The sequence below is a fragment of the Corvus brachyrhynchos genome, unplaced genomic scaffold (assembly GCF_000691975.1).
Source record: "Corvus brachyrhynchos isolate BGI_N302 unplaced genomic scaffold, ASM69197v1 scaffold5, whole genome shotgun sequence".
NCBI lineage: Eukaryota > Metazoa > Chordata > Aves > Passeriformes > Corvidae > Corvus > Corvus brachyrhynchos.
This window is the reverse complement of record NW_008238321.1, coordinates 10,383,051-10,396,455: the sequence shown is the minus strand read 5'-3', so window position 1 is coordinate 10,396,455 and position 13,405 is coordinate 10,383,051. Positions and strand designations below refer to the sequence as shown.

The 13,405-nt window shown below is 41.4% G+C and overlaps 1 long non-coding RNA gene across 1 annotated transcript in view; it reads right to left on the bottom strand.

Annotated features, from left to right (window-relative positions):
• Positions 1-13,405, bottom strand: part of LOC108446707 — a 131,554-nt gene that overhangs the window by 97,496 nt on the left and 20,653 nt on the right. Inside the window, exon 2 of the long non-coding RNA XR_001861998.1 lies at positions 12,710-12,797. This is a non-coding gene — a long non-coding RNA (uncharacterized LOC108446707). The remainder of the gene's footprint in view (positions 1-12,709; positions 12,798-13,405) is intronic.

The window sequence follows — 13,405 nt, the reverse complement described above, 5'->3', positions numbered from 1 at the left end:
AAAGAGAGAAAGGCTGGAGGAAAAGCACCAGGGTGAACAAGCTCTGCTAAGCCCTCTGGAATTGCTGTGGGAAAGTCTGCCATTCCTCACGGGGATCCCTGCAGTAGTTTGAAGCCAGTGGCTAACATATCACCTAATAGCTATTGAAATGAGAGCAGAAAGGACAAGAAAGGCAGAGAGGAAGAGAGAATTTCAGCAGCTTTGCTCTCAGTAACAAGGGTTTTCTCCTTTATGGAAAGTATCGCATCATCTCGGGTTTCTTACACAACTGGAGCTTCCTACACAACCTTTCAGACTGCAGTTTGGGTTTATTCCTGTGCAGTTTCACGTCTTTGACATGACCTCGAGGACTGTCATTCTGCAGCAGCCTAGTTTTGGGAATTGGCTTGGCTGAAGTTCACCATCTGCAAGGCGTTTCTCAATTTCCTTCCACAAGCCTCCCTCAGACTGTGTGATGAGGTTAGTTACCAAACACACCAAGTTTTACAGTCCTCACATAGTTGCCTTGGCCCCCCCAAAGGCCTTTTCTCCTGCATTAGAGCTCTTTCTGAGAACGCTTTCCATGGTCTGAGATGGAAAAGCACCACTTTGAAGAGGGAAAACAAGAGCCCAGGGGTCATGCCCAGAGGCTGTGCTACCCCATCCCTGGGCAGCCACACAGGCTGTGCCAAGTGCATCAGCACTAATTGTTAGACAACAGCGATGGCTCTGCTCTCAGCCAGGGCAGAACACCCCAACCTGTGTTCAGTTTATCCTGACAGAGAGCACCCTTCAAAGCAGTGCTGCAGACACGAATCATGCATCCCTTTCCAGTCCTTCCCCAGTGCCTTCAATTGGGTGTTTCATCCAAGCACAGCCGCATCCCATAGGATTGTCTGTTAAAAACCCCTCACTTTTCTGAACCAATGCAACTACAATCAGACAGAAGGAGCAGGGTGGAGAACAGTCCTGTACTTGTCTCACTGCAGCCACGGCACAGCAGGGGAGAATTCCATCCTTTAAAGACAATACAACCATTATGTGGGCAGGAGTTCAGGATATACTGGAAAATAACCACATGGGAAAAACACAGTTCAAGGGCTACATTTGTCAACATTTTCTGGCATCTAGAACCCAGTCAAACCTCATCATAATTCATGCAGTCACGCCAGAAGCTAATCATCACCCTCACTATTATTTTTAGTGGATCCCAAGTGATGACTGTGCATGAGCAACATAGAAATAAAGTTCTGAATTATTTATGGTGCTCAAAACACCTCAACAAAAATGCTGGCCCTTCTTGTGTTCATGCAGAGTCCTGGATTAGGGGCAAAGAGTGGAAATTAGGATTAGGAGCAGCAAGTGGAAAAAGTCAGGACAGAGGTTACAATCCAATTTTCTTTTTTAGCAGCCCCCTTGGCTTTGAATTATGTTTTATTTTTCACACATCAAGATTCACACACCAGGCTTCAGGAGATCTGCACTCAATTTCCAGTTCTTCTGCAAATCTGATACAGCTGTGACCAGGACATTTTATTTCTCTATGACTCAGTTTGCTACATATGAGAAGGAAGCTAATTTTCAAGATATATAACTAAAAATAAATGAATAACATTTTAATTGCCTGGATATTATTGAGCTGGTCTACGTAAGCAGAAAAATAGCTCAAGACAGTGTTCATGTAGAAAAGGGTGTAAGACAAACCAGCTTTCTAGATCAAAACAAGCAAATCTAATTTCAAATCAGAAATGGCTTTTATATTTATTTCATTATCTTGCCATCAATGCTTTAACTATTTTTTTTTTCCCCAGAGGGAGGATGTTCAGTTTCCTGGAGTGATTCTACAGATGCCTCTTTAAGCCTTAATTTCTCTGAACGAAGGAGCCAATTTCAGGACTAAATAATATGGTTACAATTGTCATTCATTCAGAAAAGCAATTTAATTTTGATCAGGACCTACCCCTCAGCTTTGAATTCAAATTAAGATAGGCCACAGATTCTGAATGTAGTTACTGCTAAAATGGAAGAGATCCTGCTGCCCACAAGAGACATGTGGACTCTCACCATGCCAAAAATTTGTGTCAGATAGATAGTACTTGAAACACAATTCTCATTAAAATGGATTGTAGCATTCATGTTCTGGAAACACAAAGAATAGAGACTAATGGATTAATCCATGGAGAGTGCCACAATGATCTTTACCTTGTTCTTGGTAGAACAGCCTTCCCACAATCCTCCTTCCTTCATTCAACTTCAACAAACAAGATGCTCTAGCTGAAAAGAATTCACTGAAATCAAAGCATCCAAAAATCCTAAACATGTTTCCATCCAGCAGTATGGTGTGACATAGGTAATGACGCCTTTGCTCCAGTAAATCCAAAACTGCCTCATCTTTTAATACCTTCCTGTAAGAAAATCTACATCTGAAAAATGCATTTCCAATATCTATATTAGGTATATTTTAATAAAAGTACACCATAAAAATAAAAAGCCTGCACCGATGAAAAGCCTCACTTGCATAATATTAAACATCTGTGATTAGGTGGAATCAAATTTCATTCTTTCCAACTGTAGTGATTTTTAAAAAAATAATTTCAAGTGATAGCATTTATCATCATGCACCTTTCTGAAGGGAGAATACACTGACTGGTTCACTGTATTTTAAAGCTCCTGTGATAAAGCCAGGAATGAGACATTTGCATGTGAAAAGTTCTGCAGAGGAATACTCTTACTTATGCCAGTAATTCTGTGATTGCCAGCCCAGTGACCTCTGAATAGGCATTATACACATCTCTACTACCTCAACAACCATCTGTCTTAAATATATCCATCACAGACACTAACTATATTTAGAGATCAACTCTATAAAGATCACAAAAGGGATTAAATAACCCAGCTTTTCAACAGCAGGTGACTTGACACATTGATGTAGGGGATCACTTTTGGTCCAGTGCTCCATATTTCATTGCCCCTGACCTTGGAGGTAAAAGTCAATATTGGAGCTGCTCTAAAACTGGTATTTCATCCACGTTTCTGCTTCACTGCTGGAACACAGAATTATAGGACCATAAGGAACGTGGAGAGGTCACAGGGGTTGTACAGATACCGCATCAATCACAGGTGTCATCTGTGATCTAATGTTAACCATTTCCAAGGAGAGAAGCTCCACAACTTCACTCAGGACTTCCCCTGGCAAACCCTCCCTGCAAGGGATGCTTTTCTTTTGCCTAATCTTGCTCTAATCACTTGTAATAGCTCCATGCTTATTCATTCCTTTCTCCTTAACAACAGCTCTGTGTAACCAGAGGTCTACTGGGGCAAAGCAGTACCTTTATTGTAACAAAAACTGCAGTTTTCAAACAAATATTCTGATTTCTTTTGCCCAGAAAAATAGAGAGCTAAAGTAATTAATTTTCAAAATACTTAGGGCAATGGAGAACTGTTCAAAGATTCCAGCACTACAAAGGGAACAGGACCTTCCAGTGCTTTGTCTGGCAGGAGAAATACAGAATTTATCTCAGCAAATGCATCTTCAAAAGTAGAACTAAGCCCATAAAGTCCTGTTGACTTGTCTGTAGAGGTGGAATTAATTAATTGCATCAAAAGGAATTGGAGTTCCTGCCCCTCTTTCCTTGCCAGTCATGACTTTCAAGAAGCAGCCAGGCAGGAATAGTCAGCTGGGTGTGACACCACACAAATCCTCCCAACCCTTGCATCATTGCTGCTGCTGCCACCAGTGACCAGTGCTCTGCTGGGTGATAATACAGCACTTGGTTTTGAGGGTGTAGTTGTGGGGGAGGAGGGCTCTGCTCCACCATAGCATGAAGTTAAAAGGAATCTCAGTTCCTGAAGACTGAAGGTCCATCCAAACAACCCAACAAGATTTTTCCAGGAGGCTTTTTATTACACTGCTCACACCTTTCCATATAGACGATAAATAAGATTTTACTGTGTGAGGCACCTAACATTACACCATTGCTCAAAAGCAGACACTGGATTGAAAAGAGATATTCTAGCCCACCCTCTTGTATTTATTTTTGAGAGAGTGAATTTTAGTTGAAGTTACTTCTGTGTGCAGCACAAGACAAGGAATCACAGCCCCAGTTAGGGGTTTTATAATTTAGAACTGTTCCACATGGCTGCCCATTCAATACATATAATTCATTATCAAATCTCAGCCCCTCTTGCTCACTTTTTCCTTGTATGGGTTGGATTTAATTTGAAATTTTATTTAAATGGTCACGAGCAGCATTTAAATATGAATCTACAGAAGCTTGGTTATGCAAAGTTCAATTAATAGTCCACATGTCTGTGTAATCTGAAGGCCCAATTCCATCCCAACACCTGTTTTGTATTTAACAGCAGGTCACAGCCACAAAGGTTGATGTAATACCAGCATAAAACAAAATACTGTGTGAATATTCTCCCTCCATTGAGCTACTAGCAGATGAACTATTAATCCCATGATGAAATTAATGGGGCACTTCTATAATTTTACCAAAACCCCCCTCCAAATGGCCTTTTCTTTATGTCCAGAATTTGCTTTCTTTTACATTTCATTAACAGTGCAGAATCATTTTGTGTCTTGACTTGATCTGATACTACTCAACCCCCAAACAACCTTTGTAACATCTGGACCATTTATTCCCTTAATAGTGAATTTTCCTGAAAAAAAGTTTCCACTAGAGTTTTATAGATCTCATGGAAATTGCCATATAAACTTGGAGAGCCAACACCAGAGCACATTAAAGAATGGGGAAAATTAATTTGGTTTCTGGTTGCTTTAGTCACTCATTAACTCAAGGACAGGAGAATGACTTAGTCTTGACTAACCCTCCAGAGTGAGTGTCCTGGTGTGTGAGAGGAGGACACTGTAGAGTTTTTTGTCCTGGCAGGTACTGGAACCCAAAGGATCAACCTAACCTTGAGATTTGACACATCTTGCAGCCCCTCACTCTTCTGACACTCTGAGAAATGCTGAATCCAAGTGATTGGAAATAATCACCCCCTCAATGAAATGATAAATTCACAGACAAAACGATGCATTGTATTTAGAAATTGTTATTGTATTTATCTGTATACATATAAACGAAATTATAATCCACCACACCAGAGGAAGAACATCTAAAACAAAAACCTGATGACATTTCCCCAACTTCTGTCCCTGTTAGTTTCTGTTACTTATGCTGGAGCTGACACATGGAATGTTTGTCCATACTTAGATATATACCAGCACTTATCTTAAAAAATAATGCAAGAAGTGGATAAAATTTAACCTCAACAAAGCACCTCATCAAAACAGTGAATTTCAATTTAAATTGAAATAGCCGATCCAGTTAAAACACACAAGAAGATCAAATTGTCATGCAAACACAATACCTGTAAAGACTGTAGATGGATGGATGGATGGATGGATGGATGGATAGATATGGCAAAGTCAGAAAGAATAAAGCCAAGGTTCTTCTGAAATGAAAATTGAGAGAACTGGTGTAACTCTGAGGCAAGTTTTTGCCAATTTCTGTCCATCTGTGGAATTCATTATGGGCAAAACCCCCTGTGTGATGGGATGAAGAAGGTATTCTGGAGCAGCAGCTCCTTAGCATGTCTGCATCACTGAACAATGAAGTGAAGGCTGTTTAGTTTCAAGGCATCTTACTTATTTTGGGGTACACCTGGAAACACAGGAATCACCTGACAAAAGCATTGTCTTCAGGGATGTAAAACATCAGAGTAACAGGAACTCAGGCTGGCAACTAGCTGGATTTGCTCAGTGTTCAGAACAATCGGGTGGAAATAAAAGGAATTAAGAGCCTGGAATTGCCTTGATTGTTATTTTCCAAATAGAGCATGAAAAAATAACACAAAAGAGAAAAATCCACTGGGAAAGATGGAACATTATCAGTTTTGGATCAAAGTCGTAGTATGGCTAAAACTAAATATATTATTTCAAACTCATGGTCAATGAAAAGAGCTCAAACACCCTTTTTGTTGTAGGTTCTCTTCTCAGGTTTTTGTTCAGTAAAATTGTACAGGTTCAGTGAGGATTTTCTAATAACCTTATTGAGGGGTTTTGCAAAAGTAACATCAAAGGGGTAACCTGACATCTAAATCAAAAAGATTTTGGAATATGGAAAAATAAAAGTTTTTTTGACAGCTTCTGTTTTGACAGACAAAAAGAAGTCAAATACCCCATATCACTCATGCCCTGCAGTCTGAAGTTTAAGGCTTAAGCTTCAGCCTTCACCCTGCCTTGCTCACATAGCCAGGTGTGTCCCAGCAGCTCCCTTTGAATTCAGCCAGGCTCAGCCTGGAGGTTTGGGGTTTAGTGCATGCACAGCCCATTCTGGCTCATCCCAGCACAGCAGATTGCCAGTGGATCATGGCAGTCAGAACTGGAGCCTTTACAGCAAGTTTTTAACTGCTCCTTTTAATTCTATTTTTAACCTTTTTTTTTTTTTTTTTAATTCTTTCCACTGCAGATGGGAAGCAATTTGCACTTTTCATCAGACATCCTGGATTACCAGCTGCTTTGGTGCTCGTCCCATACCCCAATCCCTCCTGTCCAGCCACACACACAATCCCAGCACTCACTGGGGCAGTTGTGTAAAATTCAGGTGTTCAGCCTTCCTCTCTCTGCTAGAAACCCTCTTTTCTGCTGTAATGACACCATAATGCACCTAGACTGGGGGAAAACCATTGGGAAAGGAGCTGCAGGGCTGCTCAGACATTGCTCCTGCCTTTTTCACTTTTCAAGTGGAAGCACTTCCTTTGTGGGGATGGGCAGCCCACTGCAAAATTATCCCAGTCCCAGTCTCTTTACCAGTTACAGCCAGCTTGCTCAGATGGGAATGCACAATGCTCCCAGTACTCCTCAAGATCAGGGAAAAAAGCTCTCCTTTCCCCCTCAAAAAATACCAAGACAACAACAAAAACCAACAACAACAACAACAACAACAACAAACCCCAAAAAAACAAACCACCACCAAGGAAAGGATACAGAATCTCACATAGGAACACAGGAGATAAACTTCGAGTTACAGCTTGAGCTGGCAAAGAGAAATCACAGCTCTAGAGCAGAATGGGAGAGCTGAACACGAGAGTTACTGTCTCAACTACACAAGGTTATAAAAGGCAACTGGCCTTTCCATTCCTTCATAAACAATATCAACAAATATTTAGTCTTTTTAAAAACTTGGTTGGTGCCCAGCAGGAAAGCAAAAGGCAGCAGCACACAGGTTAAGGGGCTGATTTAGAGCTGATACAGCTGCACCACTTCAGTATCTATTGCTGTCCAGTTCATGCAACCTTCTCAGGCCATACTGGCCATCATCACACATGGATAGGAAGATAAACTCTTTATTCCACAAGATGAGCTCTTTATTCCACTCATTTATTCAATTTCAGACACCAAAATGCAAGGCAATGAAAGCATTTCCAAAGGAAAGGAAGACATCAAGTATTTGAACTGCAGTGGTCTTGTATCATTGAGAAAGGGGGTTTTTGTTAAGTGATAGAACAATATGACAACAGCAGAGCCAATCTGAATCTTTGCAGATCTGTAAGTAGGCAGCTATAAATTGCAATATCTCCTGACATTCTTTACCAAGTACAACATTAAGGAGACAAATTATACTAATACAGTATGATTTCAAGGTGTACCCACATTTGCAGCATGTGTAAATTTCTCAAATAGAATCCGATGTTTGCTAATACAGTACGATCTAAGTTAATAAGATCAAATTATGTCTGATCATACTACATTAGTAAATGTCACATCAAATTAGTCATTTTCAGAATTATAATGAAGCGCAGAAAGCAACCAAAAATAACTTTTCCAACACAAGTAAGCAGTGCTGAAATTGAGAACTGAGCTAAATACCAAGCCCTCAGAAAATGCTTTTTGAATGCAAGATTTGCCAATTTTTCCTCTCAGTCTTATCCCAGAGAGCTCTCATACAAGATGTAAATCATGGTCACAGTAGAGTCCTGTCCTGAGGTCACAGGTAGGACCTGGAGATAAGGTCATGAACTAGGAAAAGATGGCACCCCCACTGAAGGGCTTTTACTTCAGGGGTAGTCAACTTTCAGTGGTCCCAAGTAGGAAAATCCATGAAAATCCACTGAACAGAAATTTTGAAAGAGAAAGCACCTTGAACAAGAAGTTGCTTAAACAGTTATTAAACTTTCCTCTTTTGAAGTGTATTATCTGAACTACCATAATTAACCAGACCTTGTAAGCCTTTATTTTTCTTCTCTGTTACTGAAACCTGTCAGATGCACCTGTGGTATAACCTCATTTACTTGTAAACATACAGGGTTTGGTTTCTCTGAACACAGCCAGAAAAACAAACAACTTCTTGGCTCAGGAATCCCAGAGCCTGCCCTCAGCACGTTCCTCAGCCCAAGGTCCCTGGCCATATGCTGGATTCCAGCACCACAGTCATTTTTTCCCATGTTCTTCCGCCAGCTTGGAAAGCTTCCCACAGATTTCCTCCCCGTCCCTTCGTCTAAAGGTAGAGAATATTTCTTGAAATGCCCACATTAAAGATGACCTGTCTTGTGGCAAAGGCAACCCAAGTAGGATGCCCAAAGTCTTGAAGCCTACCCTAAAAATAGAAGGCTGAAGTCAGTCCTGTTGAATTTCCAGAACATCTCACACACAACCTTTCCCAGAACGTTTAACAGGGATAAAAACCTGGCAAGTGGCAGAAGCAGAAACACCAGAAATTTTAAGTAACATCCAATGTTACCATATTCACTGGGAACACGTGGAACCTCAGTCTCCATAGGCCCCCATCATCTATTTAAGTGTGAGAGTACAAGGAAAAGAAGAAAAAAAACCAAAAGGACCCACCCCACAGCAAAAATCCCCAAACAGCCCCTCCAAAACCAAACAAAAAAACCCGATGGAGAAGGAATTTTCTCCCTATGTCAACAGTTAAAGCAGAGTCCAAGATTTCCCCAGGTGATTGTGTCAGCTCCAAGACACAACATTTTTGTCCCTTTTGATGAACTAAAAGACGCCAGAAGGGGAAAAAATACTTGAGAAATTTCATTTCTATCCTTACTGAGTTAAAATATTACCCACGTAACCACAGCTATCCAAATCTTCTGGGTAAACCACCTTTATTCCCAGCTGAACAAATTAGTGCCAGCTGCAAGCTCCAAGCCAGAACCGTTACTCTGTACAGTGCTATGAAAAGTCAAGGCCAAAGTAGTGGTGAACACCTCAGTTATCAGTTCAGGGTTGGGTTTTTTAAGACTAAAAAAACACACTAAAAAAGATGCCCACTGTTGGAAGGAGGATTTCTAGATACTTTATCAGAAGGTGGAACATATGTTCAATATTGTGACCTGTAGTGTTTAATATTAATTTTCTTGATTTAGTATACACTGGCATATGTTTCAAAGAGCACTTTTTCCCACAATGACTTTACCAGCCCCTGTTGCTCATGACTTTTGTTTATTTGCTTGATATTTGTTTCTTTTTAATCCGAGCTGTCTGCATGAATTTTAACAGAATTATGGGTGTTTACATAAGGCAGTCTGTTCAGGGACAAAGTTGTTGATCCCTAGAGAAAGCATTGTTCCTATCCTGTCTGCATTTCAGCAGATTAGGTTTAAACCAGACCTATCATCAAAATACACTCACCAGCACACAAGCTTTACATGTGTTTTAGTTTGAATGGAATAGCCATAATAGAGCAGCCTTTTGTTATTAGTAATTATGACTACTTCTGTTGGATTCTGGTATGTCAGTGGCCTAGGAACCCTTTGTTGCCTTTAAACTAATATCTACATTATTCTGCATTTTCTTCTTCTAATCCTTCCTCTATCCTAGAGGATTTTAGCAACGTTTTACTGTCATTCTGTTATGAAACTTGTTTTCCCTTGAGCATGTGGCAATTTCATTAGGTACCTGAGGATTGTGTAAAAATCAAATAACAGAAGTTAAGCCAAAGTAAAAAAAAAAAACAAAAAAACAAAAAAACCAAACAAAAAACCAAACCAGCATTTCTACTTAGCTCAAGACAAAAATAAAAGCACATGGGAGGAGGAGGGGAAAGGAGAGAATAAGGGCAGCATTATTTTTTGCATTGTGTTTAACTCCTTGCTGGCTATTTTGTGGTGGATCTCAGAGGGTGACGTGCAGCAGCCAGGCAGCTCAGTCATGTGGTGGTTCCTGAGCCCTTCTCCAGCCCAGGAGCAGCCCCTGGCCACTTACCCTGCTCTAGAACTGGCAACAAGGAGTGTAACTTTCAGGGGAAAACTGGTATTTTTGTATGGAGACCAGCTACATCCTACAGTGATATCTTTAACCCAACCTGCTCTACCTTTCTCACCCCCTCCTCTCAAAAGTCTTCCTTCAGGCTCAACTCAGCTTTAAAGGAGAGTATTGCAGAAAGTGAAGTGAAATTGCACCAAACAGAACCTGATGACCCAGAATACTCTCTAGGATCTTCTTCCAGGGTCATCATCTCAGCTACTCCCAGGAAAAAACACATCAGAGTTGCATGTGACACACTGTCCTATAAACTTCTCTCTCTGACCAAATTAGGCCACCTAGGACAGCAGAGCCACTTTGATGGGACAGGAAGACTGTTCACCATTTTAGCAGGACAAATAACTCTCCTGCTCAGTATAGCACATCAAACAAGGCGTTCCTTCTCCTTGGGACCTGTTAACTACATGCTTGAGCATTTCCTGAAAAACTATTTGGTGGTTCATGAATATGACTGCTGAGTGTTGCTCTATTGACCACTGAGCCACTCCTGTTACCAACTGGTTCACATTTGAATTAATCACTCAGAAACCCAAGGGCTTGGACATGCAGTGCTTGCATTTCCCAGAGAAGTGATCTGAATCCAGCTAGACGTTCTGCAGAACGCCACCGTGCAATCAGAAGTTTGCACGTACGTAGGAGTTCAGCTAATTAAGCACAGCTCAGTGACACCAGCACAGTGAGCAGCACTGCAAAGCTGGCAGCAAGAAGTGGCTGGGAAGAGGAGCCATGTGTGCTAACGCTGCACAAACAGCATTTTAATCAAAGCCACAAGTCACAAGCTTCAGTCTCTTGGCTTTGGCTTAAATCTTGGGTCATTTTCTCATTACACCCAAACCCATCTCTTGGATATAATACTGCTGTGATTTTACACAGAAACGCACACACCCCCCTGGAGAAAAGTAACATTAGTAAACAGCAACATCAATAAAACAAGCTTTTCATACGGTAATTTATGCCCACAATGCACAGACAGCACCACAATGGCCTTTGCTGGGCACGGAAAGATGGGACGTAAATTGGTCATGGTGTGTGTCAGTACAACAGCTGTGATAGATCAAAAAGGAGACTTTGAAGATGAAAATGGCTTATATAAAATTGGCTGAAAATTTATTAGTGCCAAATTAAACTAAATATTTTCTAATTTTTTTTAAATAGGGTGAAAAGACAGCAGTAACAGTTTTCCTTTGTGTTTAAGGAATCAGATTTTCAAAGCTAAAGGGATTTAATTGGTCAGTGCCTGTTATCCCTGAGTGCTGGGCAAGTCCTTGAATTGCCTTTGCTAATTGCACTTTAAGACTTAGAAGTAGAAATAAGCTTTCTCCTCTTGTTTATAAAAATGAGTCATGTTTATGAGCAAGAAAATTAAAATAGGTCTTTGTTCATGGCAGGAGAGTTCAGATATACTTGAAAAGGGAAACATGCCAAACCTTTGCTTTTAATTTCTCCAGGGTTATCCACCCTGAGTGCTTGTCCTGCCTAACCTTTCCGAGAAGAAAATCCCATCTAAAGTTATTTACACCCCCTTGGACATGAGAGGTGTCTGCTTGCAGATAGACACACCAAGGAACAGAGCAGCACTCAGGGACCAGCTGAACTTACTGAAGCTCCCAGAGAATTACAGAGTTTTCTTCCCTGTGAGCACAGTTGAAGCTCTGCACTGGTCTGTGTCCCCCGACCAGCCCAGGCAGACACTATGAAATCTCAACTTTATTATCTCCACCACTATCGAACAATCGATTCCAGTCTCATCTACTGCCCTTGAATTAAGGGATGCAACAGCACTTTCATCTTTGCTGCCTAATGAGCAGCCCTCAGCCACCTTCATGGACCGAGGCTGCCTGAGTGTGTAATTCTTTGTCTGAGCACATTACACAACCCACCAGGACAGAGCAGACTGGTTCTACTGCTGCCCTGACAGTTCCAGGGTCCCCAGCAGCACACCAGTGTTTGCTTGATGATAGGCTGCTGATTTTAAAACTCTGCAGCCACCAAAGTACCTTCCCATTTTATCATTGAATGAAATGTAAGGCAAGGGTGGTCTTGGAATTAAAAGGCCATCCAAAGCCCAATTATCCTTCTATTTCTTTGGCAAGGCTAATCCACATCTGGCCTGTGCCTACAGCACTCCAGACAGAGAGACAGACACAAGGCTCAGCCCATTCCTCGGGCATCTGCCCCAGAGTGATTAAACAGACACATCCAGCATCTGTTTCCTTCTGTAGAGCTGTTCTGCACAGGGTGAGGAGTCTCCCTATTTCCCTCTTACACGTGTGCATCAATAATTAATGAGCCCTATACAGTCAACTGCTCCTTCCAAGAGACAGAGAACCCAAGATCACTCACTCTTCATTCACACTGTGCAGTGTTTTCAAGGCAGAGACCACATCCGGCCAGAGGAGTTAAAATAAAGCCCTTCTCCCAGCAATTCAGAGGATTTATCCATACCTTATAAAGCTCTGTGATTCCAGGATACTGTTGAAAATCCTCTCTCTGCTTGCAGAAATAAACAGCCAGGTGACATCAGCCTCGTTCCCTGCAGGACAGATAAAGCACAGAAGGGTTGCAGTGGATTCCCACTACCAGGACTGAGTCTGCTCTGGGGAAAGTAACTCTGTGCTTAAAGGTTTAGATACCAACAAGGACCGCTTGCTCAAATACAGAAATCTGGGGACATTTTGGTAGAAATCTTTGTATTAAGACATCTTAACTTATCTCAGATCTATTGTGTTGTTTCATCAGTATTTGTTTCTTTCCTTCCTATTCCCTTCTTTGGTTTAATTTCCTGAGACATCTCCTCCCCATTTGATATTTTTCTTCCATAGAAAAGGCACAGACGGAGTAAGAAAACAGCTTCACAGAATCCGCATCCAAACAGTACCCACCCCCCAAAAAAATCCTAGGTTTAGAGCACTGCAGAAAAGCCAGCTTTCAAAAACTCTGCTATTCAACCCAACAACCTGCATAAGAGAAAAATAAACAGGAGAGGAAGAAAGCACAATTTTCACCCTACCCCAAACCTGCACAAACTCCAACCTCCACACAGACCGAATTCAGTCAAGCAAGTTTGCTGGAGCAAATTAATTTCACATGTGAGGGAATCCCTTCACTCAGGACAGCTGTCCCTGCCCTGGCACCCCATGC